Source organism: Myxine glutinosa, chromosome 1 (genome assembly GCF_964187855.1).
Source record: "Myxine glutinosa chromosome 1, kmMyxGlut1.1, whole genome shotgun sequence".
Classification (NCBI taxonomy): domain Eukaryota; kingdom Metazoa; phylum Chordata; class Myxini; order Myxiniformes; family Myxinidae; genus Myxine; species Myxine glutinosa.
In genome coordinates this window covers 190,837,739-190,854,398 of record NC_136261.1, presented here as the reverse complement: position 1 = coordinate 190,854,398, position 16,660 = coordinate 190,837,739, and the positions used below count along the sequence as shown (strand labels likewise).

General features: G+C 49.0%; 1 protein-coding gene across 1 annotated transcript in view; it reads left to right on the top strand.

Annotated features, from left to right (window-relative positions):
- The window catches only part of NUF2 (NUF2 component of NDC80 kinetochore complex), a 114,588-nt gene that overhangs the window by 23,098 nt on the left and 74,830 nt on the right, over positions 1-16,660 (top strand). The gene's annotated exons all lie outside the window — the stretch shown is intronic.

Sequence of the window (16,660 nt, the reverse complement as noted above, 5' to 3'; positions counted from 1 at the left end):
ATATATATATATATATATATATATATATATAGTTGTGTTCCTGGTGATTAAAGTCACCAGGAACGGGCGGCCCTCTAAAAGATGGCGGAAGTGGCTAACGGCCAGGTAAAGGCCGAGGAGCTCGCGGTCGAAAGCGCTCTACTTGCGCTCGTTAGGGCGAAGCTGCCGGCTGAAGAAGGCCAGCGGTTGCCAAGCCCCGTTCACCCACTGTTCATGCACGGCGCCCACCGCATAGTCGAAAGCGTCCGTGGTGAGGGCGATGGGTGCGTCGAGCGCCGGGTGCGCCAGCATGGTCGCGTTGGCAAGGGCCAGCTTAGCGCCCGTGAACGCCGCGTCCATCTCTGTGGTCCAGGCGATGTCGTGCTTGGCCGGCTTGCCCCGGAGGGCTTCGTACAGGGGGCGCATGAGTTGGGCGGCACGAGGCACGAACCGGTGGTAGAAATTTACCATCCCCAAAAATTCCTGCAGGGCCTTGATGGAGCGGGGGCGCGGGCAACTTGTGACTGCCTCCACCTTGGTAGGCAGCAGGACGGCCCCACGCTTAATGATGCGGTGCCCCAGGAAGTCGACGGTCGTTACGCCAAACTGGCATTTCGCCGGGTTGATGATGAGGCCGTGCTGGCCGAGGCGCTCAAAAAGCGTGCGCAGGTGGATGAGGTGCTCCGCCCGGGAAGTGCTGGCTACGAGAATGTCGTCCAGGTAGACGAAAAGAAAGGTGATGTCGCGCAGCACGCTGTGCATCAGCCGCCGGAAGACCTGGGCCGCATTCTTAAGGCCGAACGGCATGCGAAGGAACTCGAAGAGGCCAAAAGGTGTAATTACCGCCGTCTTCGGCACGTCGGCCGGCCGGACGGGTACCTAGTGGTAGCCCAGAATGAGGTCGACCTTGGAAAAGATCACCCGCCCCGCCAAACGGGTGGAAAAGTCCTGTATATGTGGTATCGGGTACCGGTCGGGGGTGGTGGCGTCGTTGGGGCGGCGGTAATCGCCGCATGGTCGCCATCCGCCACCCGGTTTGGGCACGATGTGCAGGGGCGAGGCCCACGCGCTATTCGAGCGCCGCACAATGCCCAATCGCTCCAGTGCGTCGAATTCCGCCTTCGCCATGGCGAGTTTGGCCGGGTCGAGGCGACGAGCCCTGGCGTGGACCTGTGGTCGGGATGTGGTGTTCGACTCAGTGCTTGATGGCGACGGCCGAAAACGTTGGCTGTGTGAGAACGGGAAACTCGGCGAGTAGGCGGGTGAAATCGTCCGCGGCCGGGAGCGCGCAGGCTAGCTTGGTTGGGGCGGAGCCGCTCAATGAGCGAGCTGAAGGTCTCTGCGTTGATGAGCCGACGCCGTTTGACGTCGACCAAAAGCCCATGTGCGCAAAGAAAATCTGCACCCAGCAAGGCCATGGGCACGTTCGCCGTGATGAAGTCCCACCTGAAGCACTGGCCCCCGAAGCAGAATGCGACGCTGTGAGAACCGAAGGTTCGGATGGAGGAGCCGTTTGCGGCGACCACGGCGGGGCCGCAAAGCGTGGCCTGTTTGTCCTCCACCGAGGCGGGTATCACACTCAGCTGACCCAAGGTGTCGCACAAAAAATGCCGCCCGGACGCTGTGTCCGTAATAAACAGAAGGCTGCCTGAATGGCCGATGCTCATGGCAGGCAGCGAGCGCCGGCCTGGTCGTTTCCCGACCTGCCGAAAGTGCACGGTGGGCGGCACGTTCTGGCCTTCTGCCCGAACTTGGCGTGGTAATAGCACATGGTCCGCTCTGGTGGAGGCTTCGGCGGTCGCGTCGGGTTCGGTCGCGGCGGCCGCTGCCGCCAGTGGCGCTGACGGTGGTGGCGCCGGTTGTGGCGCGGGCGTTGCCTCGGTCGGGCCAGGGTTTTTTTTTTTGTTTGTATACAAGATCGAGGCTCGTGAAAGAGCGAACATTAATCACACAGAAAGACAAACCGACACATAAAACATATAACCGGGAGCGGTAGACAAGATGGGGGAGAGAGGGGGAAGGACACAAACACAACATTTGAGAGCAGGCACCGAGAGACATGGAGACATCGAGAGATCTGTGAGAGGGAGAGGGCATTGGGGGGGGGGGCATGGGAAATGGGGGTGGGAGAGGTATAAAACATATGGACACTGCCAGGACTTCCAGGAAAGAAGTTGGAATTTCAAACAAGGTGGATCTGGGGTGAATTAGTGGGGGTAGAAAAGATCAAGGTTTTGGATGGGGGAAGATAAGAGATGGTGGTGAACAGCTGTTTTAAAGACCTGGAGGGACGAGTGGGATTGAGAGTGAGGGAGTTTGTTCCAGAGGCGGGAGAAAAGAGGAATGAAAGAGTGAAGGTGAGCAGAGAGCCGAGTTTTCGGCAGTTTAACCATCAGAGGGTTGCTGGCAGATCTTGTGCGACCTGTAGGAATATTTGGGGGACAGAGCACAGAGAGAGCTGGGGGTGCAAGGCAGGAGAGGAGTCGGTAGAAGACAGAAAGACCACCTACCTGCCTGCAGTGAGTGAGTGAAAGGCCCTCAGAGATAGCTTCATCGTGGGAGATTCCGATAATTCTTAAAGCTTTGGTTTCGACAGCGTGAAGCCGAGCTAGGTGTGAGGCAGGAGCACCGGCCCATAGGGGAGAACAGTATTTCATTGAGCTGTGGATGAAAGCCTTGTATGTGGTGAGGAGCTCAGGTGTGCCGAGGAAGGACTTCGCACGACGGAGGATGCCCAGTCGGCGACTGGCTTTGGAGGCCAGCTTGGAAATGTGGTTTTCCCAAGAAAGATCATGGCAGATAGTGAGACCCAAAAGCTTGAGCGACAGAACTTCTTGGAGAGGATTGTTGAGAAAGTAGATGGGAGGGTTGTCCAATCGATCTTTTCGGAGAGACATAGTAAGAGTGTGAGATTTGTCAGGATTGAAAGACATGTTCCACTTGTTTGACCAGTCTGTGATTTTGTCCAGGTCTGCAGAAAGTGAGGAAGCTGCAGACTGCCGATCTGAGGGAAGAGGAATGGAGCGGCAGAGAGTGGAGTCATCAGCAAAGAGATAGAGAGGATTTTCCAGAGAGTCGGAGAGATCATTGATAAAGACCAGAAAAAGCACAGGGCCCAGAACACTGCCTTGGAGAACTCCAGCCTGAACAGGAAGGGGAGATTAGAGAAATCCATTCAGGGCCACACGTTGACTACGACCAGAGAGGAAGTCCCCAAGCCATGCATGGAGATTTCCATGGATACCATAGGAGGAGAGTTTGGTGAGCAGAGCTGGGTGCCAGACCGTATCGAAGGCACGTGATATCTATCTATAATTCCATTAATCTCTGTGTGTATGTGTGTATGTGTGTATGTGTGTTTGTATGTTTGTCTGTGACCGCTGTTTCTCGACAACTACGGGTCCGATATACTTTAAACTTGCCAGGTATATTGCTGGGGACCCGAGGATGTGCCTTTTCAAGGTTTGAAATTAATCGGACAAGTAGTTACCGAGCTATGGCGATTTCTTTACCAAACACCGCAAGCCGTTCGCTTTGGACCAAACCATTTCATGTAAATAGAGGGGGGGGGGGGGGGTTCTGTGGTAGTTGCGAATGGACCAAACCATTCATGTAAATAGAGGGGGGGGTTCTGTGGTCGTTACTGCCACGTGGTTTCAAAGTTTTTTTTTGTTGTTGTTGTTTGCACGCATGTTTTTTTGCACCCACGTACGGACACGCCCTCGGATGTTTACACACACACACCCCTACACAAATTTTTTTTTTTTTTTTTTTTGGCAAGGAACGGGCACCCACGTACGGGCACGTCCTAGCTTATATATAGTACGGGCATGCCCTAGTAATAATAATAATAATAATGCATTTATTTTATATAGCGCTTTTCAGGAAGCCCAAAGACGCTTTGACAGAGTGCAAAACATAATGCATAGCAAAACATAAAAACAATTGCAAAAAAGGACGATTTCGACGATATGTCGGACGATATGTCGAGGGAGACAGCTCTGATTTCCTGTTTGGCATTGAGGACCTCCATCCATTGTTGAGACAGCAGAAGCAGCATGTCCAGAGTAGAGTGACCTGGTCTGAAACCAAATTGATGATCAGAGATCAAGCCATTGGAGAAGAGGAAAGATTTCATATCCGAAGCAATGATGGATTCCATGACTTTGCTGATAATTGGGAGCAGGCTGATTAGTCTGTAGTTGCAAGGATCTGTTTTTGCACCTTTTTGTGTAAAGCGGTAATGTTTGCTGATTTCCAGGATGCTGGCAGATGACCTTGAGCAAAAGAGAGGGTGAAAAGGACAGAGAGAGGGTGAGATCGAGCGGCAGAGCAGGATTTTAGGACCCGTGGGCTGATGCCGTCTGGTCCAGTTGCAGAATCAGAGTCGAGGTTAGACAAAAACTCCTCCACCTTGTCAGGAGAGAAGGACACAGAGTCCAGGAGCAGTTGGGTTCGACTGGGAAAGGTGGGAACAGAGAGAGATGGGTTTGGGACACAAGATTTTGAGGCAAACACAGAGTTGAGGCATTCGGCTTTGTCACGTGCGATGTCAACTGTGTGGCCATTTGAGGTAAGAGAGGGGATGGAGGGGGAACAAACACCAGAAACGGATTTAACGAGACGCCACCAGGATTTGGAGGAAGGAGACAGGTTTGAGAGTTCATTCTTGAGTGTGGAGAGATAGTGCTTCCTGGCACACCTGAGGGTAGACACACACTTGTTCCGAGCTTGGTGGAAGGAACTGAGATTGCCTTCAGTTGGATTTGCCTTCCAAGAGGCAAAGGCAAGTTGTTTCAGGGCAACTGCCTCACCACAAGATTCAGTGTACCATGGACGGGAGGAAGGGTAAGACAACTGAAGACAAGATGGGATAAATCTGTGCATGAGAGAGAGCAGTTTGCTTTGGAAGAATTCCCAGGAAGAATTGATGTCAGAGGCAGTGGAGATGGGAGACCAATCCAGACGATTGATGGCTGCTTGAAGACCATCCCAGTCGGCCTGAGTGAAATGCCAGACTCGTCGACGCTGAGGAGGCTCTCTGAGAATGGCCAGAGAGATGTCCACTTTGACAAGCACATGATCAGAAGAACCGATTGGAGCAGAAGAAGAGCAGCAGACATTAGCAGGGAAGTTTGTCATAATCAAGTCTAGAAGAGAAGATACTCCATTGGCTGAGATCCGGGTCGGGAAATTGACAGATTGTGTCAATTCCAGTGAGTCACAGAAGTCCTTTGCTGAGGTGCCATGACTGGTGAGAGAGGAACCCACACCCAACCAGCTGGCATGATGACAGTTGGTCACCACATATGAGGAAGAGAGAGTTGGGATGAGTGGATAGAAGTTGGTCCATGTTGTCAGACAGTGAAATGTAAATGGAGTCATCACTGTTTGGAGGACGGTACAGAACACATATGAACAAAAGGTGGGAGCGGAGAGGAAGCCGTAGCCAGAGGTACTCCTGGGGGTGAGGAGGAGAGAGGGCAGTGCAAGGAGAGTGAGGAAGAGAGTTTTTGATAAAGATAGTCACCCCACCACCAGGACGAGGCTCAGGTCTATCATACCGGAGGAGGGACTAACCAGGAAGAGATATTAAGGAATCGCAGACATCTTGAAGGAGGAAAGTCTCTGTTAAGCAGATCAAGTCTGGATTGTCAGAAGCAACCTGTATGGAGAGATCAGTCAGGTTTGAGCGAAGGCCCCGGATGTTTGAGGTCCATACCGTTAATGAAGAGAGAGGGGGAGCATCGGGTACAGGACAGGGGAGGGGAGGAGTAGGGTAAGATGAAGGATGAGAGGGGGAGGTAGGGAGAGCAGTTGATAGTGTGTCAGAGATTACAGAAGAGTTCCAAGAAAGGGAAGGATGAGGAGGATGAAAGGTTTGATGGTGAAGGGATGAGGCACAGTGAGGGGTTGTTTGAGGGGGGGGCAGAGGAAAGTAGAAGGTTGGGGGGGGGGGGTGGAGGTATCAGATTGAAGGGAGACGAAGTGGGGAGGAGGCAGCTTTGAGGAGGAGGAGGGAGAATTGGAGAGGAATGGTATGGGGGGAGATTTGAATGGAAGGGGTTGGGGGGGAGTTTTGAAGGGGAGGAGTGAGGGGGGAGTTTAGGAGGGGAGGGGCAAGGGGGGAGTTTAGGAGTGGAGGGGCAAGGGGGGAGTTTAGGAGTGGAGGGGCAAGGGGGGAGTTTAGGAGTGTAGGGGCAAGGGGGGGATTTGGAGGGGAGTGGCAAGGGGGGGAGTTTAGGAGGGGAAGGGCAAGGAGGGAGTTCAGGAGTGGAGGGGCAAGGGGGGAGTTTAGGATTGTAGGTGCAAGGGGGGGGGTATTTGGAGGGGAGGGGCAAGAGGGGAGTTTCGAAAGTGGATGATTAATGAAAGACGAACATTGATAACAAATTGGGTTTGTTGTGATTTTCAAGTTAGCAAGCCGATTCAGAACGATGGAGGAGGGGTGGAATGAATGTGCATTTAGACCATGTAGTGAGGGAGACGTATAAGAGATTGAATTTCTTTTTTTTGACGTGGAATGAGATGGAGAGGAATTTGAAAAAAGCCTTTTAAATAGGAAGAAAAACAGCGTGTTGTAATATACCACTGAATAAAACACTGAAGGGGAAAGTTTATACATATTTAAGTAATATTAAAACAGAACCGTAAACAATCTTATATGCAAAAAATACCAACGGGGGGAGAGCCGAGAGGGACCACCACGAGTCACGTGGACAGGGCAAAAGGTGGATGGCAAGGAGATAATGGGGGCGGGGCGAACAGCACACCTGGACAGAAAGTACAGGATGAGACAAACAGCACACGTGGAGAAAGGAAAATAAATGTTTTTGGTTTGTTTGTTTTTTTTGTTTTTTGGGGGGGGGGGGGCAGGGGGGGGGATTTAAAACGTTAGACAAAGAGTATTATGTTCGGGGTAGAAGGGAAAAACTACGAGCCAAGCAAAACACGATGTAGGGGAGTTAAGTAAACAAACACCGATGGGGGTACAAGGCCGCACTCGCGGAGCAGAACACGATTAATTAATTACGAGTTACAGGAAATTCAAACCAAAACTAACTATAAACAAACAATATTATGCATGGATGATAAAATAACGAGTTGAAATTTGACAAACACACGAATGAAAAAATAACCGCTTTGGATGCCCGGAGAGAACCAGGCCTCAAGGTCAGAAGCTTCAACAACTAGGCCGCGTGGTGTGAAATACTCGACTTTTTTACCAGTATGAAAGATTAGCACCGATAATAATCTTCCGAGGGACACGCAGAAGGTACACACACGTAAGATGAATACAGTTTCGACAAAAATACAAATGTGACAATTACTTAACTTCGAGCATGCGTGAGGATCGTGGAACAGCTTCGAAAAACCGTGACCGCCCCGACAAGATCTCACGAGATTTTTATGCACTTTACCATCTCTGCCAAGGCCGGCCGCGTTCCAGGCGGCCGCTCCGACGTGTCGCCTGGCCGAGAAAAATTTATCGGCCTCCCTGGCCAGGGCGCGAGGGTCCATGATGGGCGAGTTAGCCAAAGCTAACCGTACCTGCCCGGGTAGCCGCTGGAGGAACAGCTCGCAGAAGAGGAAGTCCGGGCAGTGGTCACCGAGAAGAGCAAGCATGTGGTCCATGCTTTCGGATGGACGGGCCTCGCCCAGCTCCGGGAGGTCGAGTAGTTGTCGCGCGGCGTTCGGTCTCCGTGAGTCCAAACACACCGAGGAATAGGCCTTTGAGCGCGCCGTATTTGTCGCGTTCGGCGGGTTCTGTAGGAAGCTCAGGACCCGGGCAGCGGTGGAGGCGTTGAGCATGGAGACCACATGGTGGTAGTGCGTCGTGTCCTCTGTAATTTTCCGCAGGGCAATTGAGAATCCGCTTGAGCAAACCCAAACAGCCGCGTGCGACTCCCAAAAGCCCGGGAGCTTCAAAGCTACAGCTGACTCCATCGCCGTGTTCTTAGAAAGGGGTCACAATTGTGGGGAGCTGTGCTCGCACGATAAAGCCAGACAAAATGGACGACACAGGAACGAAGTTTCCACCGAGCTATTTATTTTAGCTCAACACGAAAGAACTCAAAAGCACTGAATCTGCCGATCGAACGGGTGGCAATTTATAATCAAAGTTCAACACACAAAAGCCACCCCTCTCAGGCGGGCATGGTATGCAAATAGGTAAGTCACGCCTCTCAACGGGGCGTGGTATGCGAGTCAAGTGTTCGCCCGGGAAAGGCAAGTCTGACATGTCCGGGCAAGTCACCGCTCGCCGGTTGCGTCATCGGCCGGTGCAACATGATTGTGTATGCTTCCGGTAACCGCTACAATATCACCTTTATCTGTCAATATTGTTGAATGAAGATCAAATAGCTGTATGTTGAAATATGTTGAAAAAGTCAAAACTTTACATGGGGTATACTTACTTTTTCACTTGACTATATATATATATATATATATAACCATATATATAATGCCATCACCACAATATATATATATATATATATATATATATATATATATATATATATATATATATATTACGATATCTTAAGATATCTCAAAAGTTGTGGACGGATTATGACAAAACATGGTGGATGAGTTCGTCAGGTGACAAGAACAAGCCGATTAGATTTTGGTTCAGGTCCGGATCCAGATCCGGCAAATCAGTGGAACACATCAACAGTTCAGCCTGGCAGAGGTATGCGCTCAACCGAGTGCCGTTCCAGTTGTGTGTTCCTTCCATGCGATGTTATATATTTTATCTTGCTTCAATAAGTATACAACAACAACAACATGCATTTTAAGGCCATGTTCCCTGCTAGAGCGGGGGTTAGCCTTGCGGTCCCCATGACAATCTTCTCCATTTTGCCCTATTTTCTGCATCTCTCCTTGTTAACCCCCTTGCCCGCATTTCTTCTTCCACCATCTTTAGCCAAGTCTTTCTCGGTCTTCCCCGTCCTCTACTTCCTTCTACATTAACTTCCATCACTCTTCTCAACCAGTCACTTTCATCCTTCCTCAATACATGACCAAACCATCTCAACCTGTTCCTCTTCACAGCATCAATCACAGGCAATATTCCCATCATCTTTCGCAATTCATCATTTGTCTTCCTCTCTCTCAACGATACTCCGCACATCCATCGAACCATTCACATTTCCACCCTTTCCAGCCTTCGTTGCTGCTGTACGTTCATTACCCATGTCTCGCTCCCATAAATCGTAACACTTCTCACACATGCAGCATACACCTTTCCCTTCAGCTTCAGCGACACTCTCCTCCTCATCAGCACGCCACTCAGTTCCCGAAACTTCTTCCATGCACATCTCACTCGAGCAACCGTTGCCGAGTCTGATCCACCTTCTCCATTCAGCATGTCTCCGAGGTAGCAAAATGTTTTCACACCTTCCAGCTTCACGCCGTCTCCAAGATCCAACTCAACATTTCCTCCATCTGCAGCTCCCTCTGTGCACACCTTACATTTGAATGTAGCTGCCACACTGGTTAATGACCCTCTCAGACCACTACATTTTTGATGAACCCACTCAGCACACATTGTACATTGAATGGAGTCCACTCCGACACCCTTCCTGCATACAGCACACGGCCACTTCCCAGTTCTTTCCACCTCACCACATGCTTTATAGTCTAGTAGGAAGACTAGGTCCCCCTGCACCCCCCGGAGATATACTTCTAATCAGTGTTTCTAGATTGGAAAAAATGTGTAGAAAATGACTAGCTATGGCCCCAAGCTGAAAAAATGTCCCACATACCATTTTTATGCAAATTACTGCTGCAAATTTTATGCAAAATTATGCAAATTTTATGCAAATTTTTGATGAGGAGTAGAGTTGAGGGGTCTTTGAGGGCTTCATCGAGGTGCTCTCGGTTGCAAGACTGGGTCATTCTGAGAAGCACAGCAGGGTCAGAGATCATGATGTTCTCCTCCTCAGTGAATCTCTCCATCAACAGCCTCTCCATTGCCTCACACACTGTTTTGAGGCAAAAGAGGGACTTTGCGTAGGCCTTTCCACTGAGAACACCTTTGAGAGATCCACTTGTTACTAGTTGTGCCTCAAAGAGAATCTCTGCATATCCAGAACCACGCATCTTGTGTCCAGTGAGCATCCCGATGTAGTTCATGGATGTGTGGAAGGGTCCAATCGTTACTACATGACTAGCAAATTCATTTGGCCAGCGCCAGATGATGGGAAGGGCTTTCATGCAGACACCCAGATCAAATGTATTCAGGACCCATCTCTGACCCACCTCAGCAGTTGCTGCCTCGGAACGCTTCAGTAGCTCACGAACAACTGCGTTGTCTGTGATCGGTCTGTGCCTGGTGCCTGCATGGCATGGCAATGGCCTGCAGCCTGTGCCTGGGCTAGGGGGTTTCACCTCTGCAACTGGTTCTCCCCCACCCAGCAAATCAACAGTCGACTACTGCACGCCTATCCACCAACCGATCACAGACAACGCAGTTGTTCGTGAGCTACTGAAGCGTTCCGAGGCAGCAACTGCTGAGGTGGGTCAGAGATGGGTCCTGAATACATTTGATCTGGGTGTCTGCATGAAAGCCCTTCCCATCATCTGGCGCTGGCCAAATGAATTTGCTAGTCATGTAGTAACGATTGGACCCTTCCACACATCCATGAACTACATCGGGATGCTCACTGGACACAAGATGCGTGGTTCTGGATATGCAGAGATTCTCTTTGAGGCACAACTAGTAACAAGTGGATCTCTCAAAGGTGTTCTCAGTGGAAAGGCCTACGCAAAGTCCCTCTTTTGCCTCAAAACAGTGTGTGAGGCAATGGAGAGGCTGTTGATGGAGAGATTCACTGAGGAGGAGAACATCATGATCTCTGACCCTGCTGTGCTTCTCAGAATGACCCAGTCTTGCAACCGAGAGCACCTCGATGAAGCCCTCAAAGACCCCTCAACTCTACTCCTCATCAAAAATTTGCATAAAATTTGCATAATTTTGCATAAAATTTGCAGCAGTAATTTGCATAAAAATGGTATGTGGGACATTTTTTCAGCTTGGGGCCATAGCTAGTCATTTTCTACACATTTTTTCCAATCTAGAAACACTGATTAGAAGTATATCTCCGGGGGGTGCAGAGGGACCTAGTCTTCCTACTAGACTATTACCACTTGCCATCACCTTTGTCTTTCCGATATTCACCTTCAGACCTTTTGTCTCCATACATTCCTTCCACTTGTTCATCTTTTCCTTCAGTCCATCCATACTTTCCGCAATCAACACCAGATCATCTGCATACAACAACTCCCACGGTAAACCCTCCTTTACGGTCTGAGCCAGCACCTCCATCACAGCTACAAATAGTAGTGGACTTAGTACCGACCCCTGATGCACTCCCACCTTCACCTCAAACTCACCACTGTTCCCGTCCTTCGTCCTTACAGCTGTGCGTGCTCTTTTGTACATTGCCATCACTACTCTGATCAACCATTCCTCCACTCCTAACTTCCTCAATGCCCATGTCAATACTTTGCGTGGAACCCTATCGAATGCTTTCTCCAGATCAACAAACCCAAAAAACAACTTCTTCCTCTTATCCATGTACTTCTCCTGCAACTGCCTCACAATGAAAAGCGCATCTCTCGTTCCTCTTCCTGGCATAAATCCAAACTGCATTTCGTCGATCTTCACTTTCTTCCTTATCCTCCTCTCCAACACCCTTTCCAATACCTTCATTCCATGCTCCAATAACGTTATCGCTCGGTACGAGCCACACTCCAGAGGGTCACCTTTCCCCTTGTATAGAGGGACGAGGGTACTCAGTTCCCAAGCCACTGGAATGCGGCCTTCTTTCACCACCAGATTACAGATCTCTGTCATTCTCTTCACACCCCAACTTCCTGCTGCCTTCAACATATCTCCCACAACTCCCGTCGGCCCTCCCGCTTTTCCACTCTTCATTGCTTTTATCGCTTCCTCAACTTCCTTCTCAGTTATCTTCTCTGCCGGTCCTAAAACTGGGTTACTCTCTATGTTGCCATCCCATTCATTCTCTGTATTCAACAGCATTTCCATATATCTTTTCCATCTTCCTTTAATTCCATCTGGGTCGACAACGATTTGTCCCACTTCATCCTTCAAGCAACTCACCCCCATCACATCACACCTCTCTTTCGCTATGTGCTTTGCAATCCTGAATACTGCTTTCTGACCCTCTTCCGAATCCAAGCGTTCTCCGAACATTTTCCTACATGCCTCCTGCGCCTTTGCTACCTCTTTCTTTGCAGCCTTCCTGGCTGCCTTATAACTTTCATGCTCTGCTGTTTCTGCTCCCGTACCCTTCGCCTTCTGCCACACTTTGAACTTCTTCCTCTTCTCGTCAATCCTCTTTCCAACCTCAACATCCCACCACCATGTTTCCGAGTGCCTCGGTGGTCCTTTTGTCCATCCACATACCTCACCAACGGCTCCCAACAGACTAGCTTTCATTGACATCCAACCACTTTCAAGCTCAACCACATCATCCTCTACCCTACTCAGCCTCTCTTTTAATGCCTCCCTTACTGTCACCTCTTTCAACCTCCACACCTTCATTCTCGGTTGGTACTTCACCCGCCGAGCTCTCCTCGCACCTTTCACCCTTATGTCGCAGACAACCAAGTGGTGCTGTGAAACAGCCCCCTCCCCCGGGATCACCTTTGTGTCCCGGAGGTGCCCCCTATCTCGCCGACGCACCATCAGGTAGTCAACGGTTGTCGTCGACCCACCTGACGTGTATGTAACAAGCTTATTGTCCTCTTTCTGGAACTGAGTATTACAAATCAACAAATCAGCTCCATCAGCAAACTCCAAAATCCTTTCACCTTCTCCATTTCTCACACCATATCCGTAACCCCCATGAACTCCCTCAAAACCATCCATACTCCTTCCCACATGTCCATTCAGGTCTCCTCCCACCACAACAACTTCTTCATCTTGTCCTTCTCTTCATCGCTTCGACCAACCTGCGGAGCATATCCCGAGATGACGTTCACCAAGAGCTTTCCAATCATCATTTTCACCATCATCAACCTATCACTCACTCTAGTCACACTCACCACACTGTCTACAAACTCCTCAGAAAACAGGACACCAACACCATTCACGCCCTCCGGGCACCCTTGCCACACAAACCTGTATTTCTGTCCCTGCCTACCCTTCACCATTCTCACACCACTTCCCTTCCATCTCGTCTCTTGCACACAACATATGTCCACTCTTCTTCTGACCAATACTTCCACCACTTCTCCTGATCTCCCTGTCATTGTCCCCACATTCCATGTCCCAAACCTCAGAAACCGATCTCCACTTCGGGCTGCACCCTGCCCATATGTACTTGTGATTGTCATGGTTCTCTTTTGAGGCAATGTTTTTATGGCCGGATGCCCTTCCTGACGCCAACCCTCTTAGTCATCTCTTACGACACGCAGGGATACGGTGTACCTATTCTGACCAGGGTACACACTGGGAAACGTTTAAAACATGTATATTCTGGGGGGGGGGGGGGGGGGGGGCGGCGTCAGCATCACGGCTGCGGTTTAAACATATTCCAACAATATCCAAACAGAACGATGAAAAAACAATCCGGAAAAGTCTCCAAGCGAGAACGTGGGTTTGAGAAAGAAGGAGCAGAGGCGGAAGAAAACGAGATACAGGGGGCGGGGCACAAGCCGAGACGAGGAGGAGAGCGAACAAGCACGTGTCCGGGAGGAGAGAAAGAATCAATATAGAAATCTTTGTCTCAGGAGGTGAGGTGAGGGGGAGAAAACAAAATAAAAGAAACAAGCAATACAGCGAAGGAAATAACCCAAACCGACAAAACACCGACGGGGGGAGGGAAGCCCCAAGTCACCAGGCCGCGCACGAGGTGCGACTCAGAAAACGATTAACTACACACAAGTTTGCACGAACCACAAACCAACACCAACTAGAAACACACAATAACACGTACACAGCAAATATAGCTATATATAAGTATAAGCTATAGCTTCAATAAGTATAGCTATATATAATTATGCCTCCCCCTATAGGATAGTGGTGGGGATTATAGCTGTTGTGGGGTTTGTTTCTACAATTAGTGCCCTCAATTTGTAATGGTACCCCAGAGTTTTTAGATCCCCTAGGAGTACGAAGCCACCATTTGTAAAAATCAAAATCAAAATAAATATACAAATACATCTTCCTCCCAATCTCCAAGCTGTATCTTGGAGCTGGTTGGCACTTTCGAAATGAAATTCTGCATCATTAATGTGAATAAAACGCAAGTAGGATTGACATATTTTTTTGACCTTTACTTCATTTTTAATGCATGACATCATGGAAATTTTAACATTTTTTTACCATAACCTGTCTAGAGTTTGCCTAATTACCGTATAACAAAATTGCTCTCGTGATAGCCTAGACCAAGGCACATTTACGCCTAATTTACAACATACCCCTGCAGGTTAAAGGTCAACGGCAAATGATGGTTTGAAAAAAAAGGAAGCGGGCCTTTTATTATTATTTTTTTTTTTGTTGTTTTGTTTTTTTTAGCTCAGTTTTGCAAATGCGGATTCTCAGACCGCTTGAGCTTCCAATATGTTTTTGCATCATAGTAGTGCACCTGATATAATATATATTGTTATGTTTGTGGGGGTAAGGGATGAAATACCATTGTAGAGGCAGGATTGTGTTTTATTAGCATGGACTAATAAAGCCGATTATTTGAGCGAGTAGGAAGCCCATTTTGATGTATGCAAGTAGAAAACTGTGAGCTTAAGGTTGTTAATGTGTTCTTCACATGGGGGAAGGGTGGGTGATGCCATGCTAATTAGCTCTGGGGTTTAAGATTAATCTCCCCAGTATCTGATTGCCTCCTGTGATTTCCCCTATGTTCTTACAATTATATCAAGCTGGCCATAAACACCCACATCTTCACAATTATAACAATAACAACGAGTGCTCCATTAAACTACAACGATCACCATAAATGCCGACAGAAACCTGAACATCCCCGATCGGGCTGAACCCCATTGCTAAGTCTCGCGAGATCTTGCCGGCGACGGCAGGGTTTTTCGAAGCTGTACACATTCTCCACGTTTTTGAAGTTAAGTAATTGTTCACAATTGTATTTTTGTCGAAACTATTTATCTTTCGGCGTGTGTACCTATAGTGTGTCCCTAGGAAGATTCTCGGTGTTAATCTTTCATACCTGTATAAAAAATCGTCGGTTATTTCGTGCCGTGTTTTTTGCGGCCTCGTACCTTGTTTCCTACCTTGAGGCTTTGTTTGCTCTCAGCAGTCGATTGTGGTCCAATTACTTTCGTTCTCAGCTTTTCCCAGTCTTTTCACCCCATACTTCCTTGTTTAAAATCTTAACTCAAAAAAAACAAGAAACATTTCCTTCTTTGTTCTTATTCGTTTGTTCGTTCTTCGACCACGTGTTTCGCCCTCATTTCTCCAGATAGTTTTCACTGTTCAATTTAAAAGTGTTTAAACTTTCCCCTGAAGTGCTATATTCTGTCGTATATTATAACACTTTTTTCTGCTTCTTTAAAAGGTTGCTTTCGACTTGCTCAACAAATCTATTCATTCCAAAAAAAAATTCCATCTTACAGTTCCTCTTTCCTAAATTCCCTAAACTCACCTGCACTCCACCCCCCCCCCACCCCCTCTCCCCTCCAGCATCCTTAAACGTATCTGACTTGAAGGTCACAAGAAACTCATTTTGCAATAAATGTTCGTTTCCCATTAATCGTACAACTCTTTCTAAAATCCAAACTCACCCCTCCCCTCCAAATCTTCCCCATCACCCATCCCTTTCAAATCCCACCCTCCCTGCACCCCTCCCCTCCTAGACTCCCCGTCGCCCCTCTCCTCCTAAACTCTCCCCTCACCCCTCCCCTCCAAATCTCCCCCATCGCCTATCCCTTTCAAATCCCCCCCTTTTCCCCTTCCCTCCTAAACTCCTCCCTAACGCCTCCCCTCATAAACTCCCCCTCGCCCCTCCCCTTCAAATCTCCCCACCCTCATTTTTTCTCCATTTCCCCCTCTCACCCCTCCTCCTCAAAGTGTCCTCCCAGCTTCTTCCCCCTTCCAACTCTCACCTCCATCTCCCCCCACCTTCTTCCTAGCTCTCCCCTACCCCCCTTAAATAACACCTCACTGTGCCTCACCCAATCACCATCAAACCTTTTGTCTGCCCCATCCTTCCCTTTCTCCTAGCGATTCTGAAATCTCTGACACACTTTCAACAGCTCTCCCTACCTCTTCCTCCTCTTCCACATCTTACCCTACCCCTCCCTCCCCCGTGTTCTGTATCCGATGCTCCCCCTTCCTCTTCATTAACGGTATGAACCTCAAACATCCGGGGCCTTCGCTCAAACTTGACTGATCTCTCCATACTGGTTGCTTCTGACAAACCAGACTTGATCTGCTTAACAGAAACTTTCCTCCTTCATGATGTCTCTGATTCCTTAATATCTCTCCCGGGTTACTCCCTCCTCCGGTATGATCGACCTGAGCCTCGTTCTGGAGGTGGGGTTGCTATCTTTATCAAAAGCTCTTCCTCAATCGCCCTGCACTGCCCTCTCTCCACCTCACCCCCAGGAGTACCTCTGGCTGCGGCTTCCCCTTCGCTCCCACCTTTTATTCATATGTGTGTTGTACCATCCACCAAACAGT